This window comes from Anabrus simplex, chromosome 1 (assembly GCF_040414725.1).
Source record: "Anabrus simplex isolate iqAnaSimp1 chromosome 1, ASM4041472v1, whole genome shotgun sequence".
NCBI classification, from domain to species: Eukaryota; Metazoa; Arthropoda; class Insecta; order Orthoptera; family Tettigoniidae; genus Anabrus; species Anabrus simplex.
In genome coordinates this window covers 1,162,325,508-1,162,332,887 of record NC_090265.1, presented here as the reverse complement: position 1 = coordinate 1,162,332,887, position 7,380 = coordinate 1,162,325,508, and the positions used below count along the sequence as shown (strand labels likewise).

General features: G+C 38.1%; 1 protein-coding gene across 1 annotated transcript in view; it reads right to left on the bottom strand.

Annotated features, from left to right (window-relative positions):
* Positions 1-824: 824 nt before the first annotated feature.
* LOC136877096 (uncharacterized) overlaps positions 825-7,380 on the bottom strand; it is a 65,518-nt gene continuing 58,962 nt past the window's right edge. Inside the window, exon 9 of the mRNA XM_068228584.1 lies at positions 825-970. The gene's annotated coding sequence lies outside the window, so the exon portion shown is untranslated. The remainder of the gene's footprint in view (positions 971-7,380) is intronic.

Sequence of the window (7,380 nt, the reverse complement as noted above, 5' to 3'; positions counted from 1 at the left end):
CTAATCCTCTTAAACTTGTTGATAATAAACTACTACAACTTGCATCAACTACATCTAAGACTACAACCTAGAACAGTGACAGTTTGGTCCTAGCTCATGGATTTGTGCCAGCAACTTTCTTCATTACATCAGTCATGTTTCCTAATTTAGGTTTCTTCTTAGGGTTGTAACAACTTTCTTCGACACCAGATTCCCGTTTTAAAACACTTAAAACTAATCCTAAGTTCTATTAACTCGTAATAATAAGTAAAACACACCGAGAAACGGCAACTCACACAAAGAAGATAACCTCAAAACAAAACACTAACACAAAAACAACAAAACAGCTGGGAATTCTAGGAGCACCTGGCTGACCCTCATCAGTTTTGCAACCTGGCAGCTTGACTCATATCACTTTTCCCCCTCGTGACAAATCTTTTACTGCCCATATCTATTGACTGTCATCATTTTTTTTTCTCATGCTAGTATTGTTGGAAGGTAAAGCATCACCATAACAACCGACTGGCACTAATAATTCAATTTTATAATAATGATGATATTTTTATAATGATCGCATACGTCATGACTTACTGTAACCGTTAATCTGGTTGATATCTGGAGCAAGATCATCTCGTCTGCTCTCGTAAACGCTGCTGATATGCTACATGTCGCGAATATACAATGTATTGTGGCATTTCTTTCCCAAACAATTTAATGACTTCTGAAATGTTGGACTCTGCTTTATCGTTGTTTGATTATTCTTATGTAGTCTGATTGGCAGAGACCGCTCATGAGGATATACGCAGGGAAAATAGCAGGTGGGTGAATGATAGACTCTGTGGGGAACTTAGAAAATTTATTTGTTAATAACTAAAATACAATTTTAATCTATTACAGTATTTAAATTCGAACTGTCTTCACAACATAATTTGACATAAATATATCTTCTGTCTGAATTCGATGAATGTACGCTGGCTTCATGTGATACAGCCTGAAAAGAAAAATGTGTTCTGTGTCATATTTATAATTTCTTCTCCTTAGTGGTGGGAACATTATTGTAAACACTCAGCCACAAGCAAAATCACTTTGCTATAGTTTTTATTTGTTGTAACAATAGTTCTGGAAAGAGGAGTCGGGATCCTTGGTGAATGGTTAGCGCAGTGACCTTTTATTCAAAGTGCCCTATGTTCGATTTCGGGCCTGGTTAGAGATTTTAACCACGATTAGTTAATTCCTCCAACTCAAAGCTGGGTGTTTATGATCGTATGTATACACAATCTTAATTTAGACACAACATATCAGTCACATTACTAACCACCACAGTAACACGCCATAGTAAATACATACCTCCAAATGGCGTTGGCACCAGGAAGAGTATCGTGCTGTAAGAGAGGCCTAATTCACATTAGTGCCGGCGGCAGACAACTGGGGAAAAGGCTAGAAAAGGCGAAGACATTAAGGTCACAAAAGAGGTTGATTACGACTGAATATTGTTTCGTCGTACGAATTATGTGCTTGATCGCCGTGGAAAATTTTCCAAAGCTGGTGGTTTTGTTTAAATATATTACCACAAATCGAATTGTGTTAGCTAGATGGTTGTTTTGTTGTATGCTCTGAACCCAAAGAGTATGCAGTAACTCAGTGTAGTGTCATCCCTGAAGAGGAGTAAGCCAGCAACTTGTTGCACATTATTTGAGACGTGTGCCATTGCCTGTCTGGGTTCGGACATATGAGATATTCGTCGATGAACAACACCCAACTCCATTTCTGGGAACCCCGTTCAGCATGACTTTTTTCCCATCTGTAAAATGCTGTATTATGTCGAGGTACGGTTTGAGATTTTGACCTCTTCACGGTCATTTGGAATGCAAATTACAACAAGCAAACTGCGGTCAAATAGCGCCTTCTCGTCACCACGAACGCCGCATTGAGTCCTGCAGCATTCAACTGCAGCATACTAACAGTCTGGTACAGTAGTTATCGTCTGCAGTCTGATAGCGCGGAAGACTTCTATGAACTTCCACCAACAATATTTGTTGACATGAAACGATGTCAGGTCCAAATCACAATACTTAGGTTCACTCGCATATGTCGAGCAACGTCCCTTGTTGATATCCTTTCTTTACATCTTACAACCATAACCTTACAACTTTAAGAAGCCAACCTTCCTCTTCAAATATTTTAGTGTGTTGAATAATAAGAACCATTTGTCAGCAGCGTGCCATGTTCAGTCAATTGTAACATATCGTCTGCCATGAGGCTACAGTAGTTTACTAATAAATCATGTTCCTATATTTTTCGTTACTACATTTCATAACATATCGAGAAACTGTACGCATACATTCTTATACTAGATAACTGTACCTTAATTAAGGCCACGAACGCTTTCTTCCCCACTCCTGTTTTTTGCTATTTGCTTTACGTCTCACCGACACAGGTAGGTCTTAAGGCGACAATGGAACAGGAACGACTTAGGAATGGGAAGGAAGCGGCCGTGGCCTTAATTAAGGTACAGTCCCAGCATTCGCCTGGTGTGAAAATGGGAAACCACGGAAAACCATCTTAAGGGCTGCCGACTGTGTTCAAGATGTTACGATTTGTTTACAGGAAACAAATTTTTCTTCCATAATTATGAGCTTAATGGAACAGTTTTCATGTAATTATTTGCTTTCATTGGAGTTATCCTGAAAATTTAATAGTTATTCAATTAAACCTCTTTATATTAATGTAAATATTTTCGTACTTGCTTACTTGTTCAGTTTGTACAGAGTTCGTTCATGCGTTTATTAATTTACTTCAGTAAGTTTTCATCTAAGTTATTAAATCACAGTTTTATATCTAAGTTATTCTGGCCGAAGTTGGAGTGTTATGATTAACTGATGGACTTATTAAATGATAGCGCAGTAATTTCATGAACTGTTCAAGTAGATTGAAAATAATTGTGTCTCAGATTAAGGGTCCACTCGACGAGTATAATATCGGTGTGAACTATTTGTTCGGTGGAAAAACTTATAAATAGGAAAGTCTGGGGATTGTTCGTGAGAGAATGAGCTTTCCCAAGTGAACGATGTGACCTAAGGTTTCTCTTGAAATGCGTCTTTCGGTATTTTCAGGCTATACTTTATGTAACGTTAGTTGAACAAGAGAAGCTCCGTAGCACCCAAAAGAAGCCCAGAGCGGCTAAAAGATTTCCTATAGTGCCTAATAGAAGCCCTATGGCACACAAAGGAGGCTATATAACATCTAAAAATACCTCATAGCCCGCAAGAGAGATCGTATAGTACCCAAAAGCTGCCTCATTGCATCTAAAATATGTTGCATGACGCTCCAAGAAAGCCCTATACTACCTAAAAGAGGACCCATAATGCCAAAAATAAGCACCGCAATGTCCAAAAGTAGCGTTATAGCATCAAAATTGGTCCAAGTGGTCCTATATCTCTCAGAACACGTCCTATAATTCCCGAAAGAAGCCCTGTAGTGCCCAAAAGAGATGTATAGCCATGCTTTAGTTATCAGACCTTGAGGTTGCCCTTCATTGTTAGTTCCCAATAAGAGTAATATGTAGCAGCTTTTTGATGCCTAGTAGGGCAGCCTGCGGTCTTACGCACATAGCCTGTGCTTCGAACTTGGGTCTGTAAGGCTGAGAACCCTATGAGGTTAATTCTGGAGTCAATCCAAGCCACGGGCACTTTTCAAATCACCCGCCAAGTGACGTCACACCACATCGCGCCGCACACTTTTCAAATCTTCCGCGCTGTGACGTCACGCACTCAACAGCTAGTCAGCGTATTGTCTAGGTCCTGTACAGCCCTCGTACTTATAACATGAGTGAACATGTTCTTCCATACAACTCAATGGCAGAAAGTGATGCTAGACGAACGGTCGAACAGAAGTGAGAGAAGAATTATAAACTAAATATGAAAATGTAATATTTATTTAGTGAGGTAAGGTTACCGCCATTTTTAAACAACTTTACAGTTAAAGAAAGGCGCACGTCCAACTCGCCCGGTTTTCCTGAGTTGTAGCCTACTCGGCCCCCCCCAATTAGAGTCGAGGGATAGTGGAAGTCTTTCCATCCAATTATCCTAGGCTTTTTATAACTTGTACGGAGTGCCGGGTTACCCAATAAGCAGAGCAGGTTGCCGCCTATGGACCCCGCACTGCTGGGCGCTCCAACACAGCAGATCAAATTTAGACTCGATGTAGTACATCATGTGGATGTGCAAACTGCGAATATGTTTACGAAAAAAATTTTGAGTTGTCTGAATGACAATGGCGAGCGCTGTGTATATTTAAAATAATGATTGTCGTGCGAATAACACTTGTCTTTCACACAGTCCATGAAGTGTAGATATGAAGGATGAGAGGCATGCAGCTCGACACCTGTTGACACAGTTGACGCATATGCGTACCCCTAGTGGCCAGCTTTGCTGTTCGAATTTCCTTCGGTGTCATACAGCCTCATTCTTCAGTGGTGATTGTTGCTTTAACTAGGCAACCGTCTATATATATAAAATGATATGTCATGACTGCCTGCCTGACTGACTGACTGACTGACTGACTGACTGACTGACTGATTGACTGATTCGTCATCGCCGAGTCAAAACTACTGCACAGAAAGGAATGAAATTTTCAGGATACATTTATATTACAATGTAGAGGCTCAATAAGAGACGATTTTTGATATTACGTCACTAAGGGAGTGAACAGGGGTGAAATTTAAAATGGGTGTGTATATATCTCAAAAACTTAACAGTTTAAAGACGTGAAAAGTGGTATATGGAATCTCCCTTAAAGGAAAGAGGTGTTTTTTTTAGTTTTCGGAAAATACCCTTAAGGGGGTGAAAAAAGGCGAAAAACCGGTTGAATACATTTTATGATGATACTTAAATTTAAAAAACTGAAGACGTTACGGTCATAAAAATGTTACAGACGTGAAAATTGGTATTCGAAATCTCCTGAAAAGTAAAGGATCACGTATAATTTGTTTTCTGAAAATCCACTTAATTGGAAGTGTTAAAGGGGGTAAATTTTTAAAATGAGCACATTTACAGTATATCTCAAAACTTAATATATTACAGCCGTGAAAGTTGATATTTTTTTCAAAATAAAGTAACACGTCCTTTTTTGTTTTCGAAAAAACAATTGAGGGGTGAAATGACTGAAAATTATTATTGAATTGAATTGAATTATTATTGAATTATTGAATTATTTTTAATAGGATACTGGTATCTCCAGACATGAAGATATTACAGACGTGAAAATTGGTACCGATATTTGGAATCTTAAAAGTAGTTGAGTACGTTTGATGAAGATATGTATATCTAAAAAAAATGAAGGTGAACATTTGTATTTGGAATCTTCTTTAAAAGTAGAGAAACGCGTATCACTTTTCGAAAAATCCACTTAAGAGGGAGTGAAAAGAAGTGAAGAAAGTGTTGAATTATTTTTATGAGGATACTTATATCTCAAAAACTGAAGATGTTACAGGCGTGAAAATTGGTATTTGGAATATCCTTTAAAAACAAAGAAATACGTATTTTTGGTTTTCGGTAATCCCTTTAAAGGGAGGGGGTGGATAGAAAAATTAGTTGTATTATTTGTATGAAAATATTATTATCTCAGAAACGAAAGATGTTGCAGACGTGAACATTGATATTTGGAATCTGCTTTAAAAGTAAAGAAACGTATTCTTTTGATTTCGTAAAATCCAATGAAGGAGGGGTAAAAGAATTGAAAAATTAATTTCATTAATTGTATGAGGATACGCGCATCTAATAAAAACACAAGTTGTTACAGACGTGAATATTGGTATTGGGATCTCCTTTAAAATCAAAGAAAACGCATATTTTTGGGAAAACATATTGGCGGGCGGGGGTGAAAAGGAATTGAATTCCTTTTATGAGGACACATATGAGCGAAGGGAAGTGAAAAGAAGTGAATTATTTTTACGGGGATACTTATATCTCAAAACTGAATGTAACAGGCACGAGCATTGGTATTTGGAATCTCCTTTAAAAATAAAGAAACACGCATGGAGGGGGGGGGGGAGCTAAATCAACTTAACGGCGGTGGGGTGAAAAATGAGTTGGTACCAATTGATTTTACTGTTCATAATGTACTTAATTCTGATCATAAACCGAACATTTTCAATCTTTCCTGGGTTCGTTTTCAAGAGCCATCTTTTCCTTTGGGGAACTTACAGTTAGATTGCAGTAGATTCTCCTGGAATATACATAAAAGTTTAAACAGATTTGAAATAAACGATAGGAATGAAATTGACCGTGCAATTGTTCACTTCTATAATAAGGTCAATAATGCACGGAAGCATTCATATCGCCAGAAATCCCGCACACTTGCCTACGCGCGACAATGGTGCTGGTCACATTGTCAGCAATGACAATGGCAGCAGATATAATTTACCACCAAGTAGCGGTCTTGAATTTTGCTGCGGGGACCAGAACATCAATGATAACAATAATATTAACCTAAATTCAACTAATATCACCCACCCTAATAATAATAATAATAATAATAATAATAATAATAATAATAATAACGTTCTGGACCGGCGTCAAAATGTGCGGACCGCGCTGGAAACGGGTCCTGGCCGGGTAATGGCTACGCATGCAGTCCGGCCAATGGTTCAGCACCGCCAAGGCACCCAAGACGACACCACGCCGGATCTCCTCAAGGGATTGATCCATATTAAAAATGCTTATAAGAAACGATGGCAAAGATTTAGGGTGGAATATCCGGACCTAGACTGGGAAGTACGAAATCGATTGCTGGAAGGAAAGATTGAAGCGTTGGAGGAACTTTGCCGTGATCTCTCAGAAAACAAGTCATATCACGAATTTTGGCGGATTCTGTCAGAAAACGCGTCAGATCGCGAATTTCGGTGGATTATATATAAAACGTTAAGCATTCAATTATAAATTTCAGTATAATACCGTAGCGAAGCACGGGTATCTTGCTAGTATCGAATATTTCAAAATATTTCTTCCCTAAGGTGTTTAGATAGTTGTTGACTCTCAAAAAGATAACACCCATTCTTTCGAAACCATTTAAGGCACGGACTTAAAATTTTACATGTAGGGTTATCTTCTATAATATAGATGTTAATAAAGATTTTTAAACATTCATCCCTAAAATAAAACAGCACTCATTCCTCCATTACTGTTCGACGTACAAAATAAAAATTTCACAGGTTGGTCGCTTTTACTTTCTAGAAGTTAAACAAAATAATGTTAAAACATTCAAATTATTCCCTGTGTGGTTCAAATGAGTATTAGATCAGAAAGTAAGTAATTATCCCTCCACCCCAAAACCGTTGACGTGCGAACTGAGAGGGTATTTTACAGGCTCAGCTGACAGTGGACTTCCCAAAATGTAAAACTT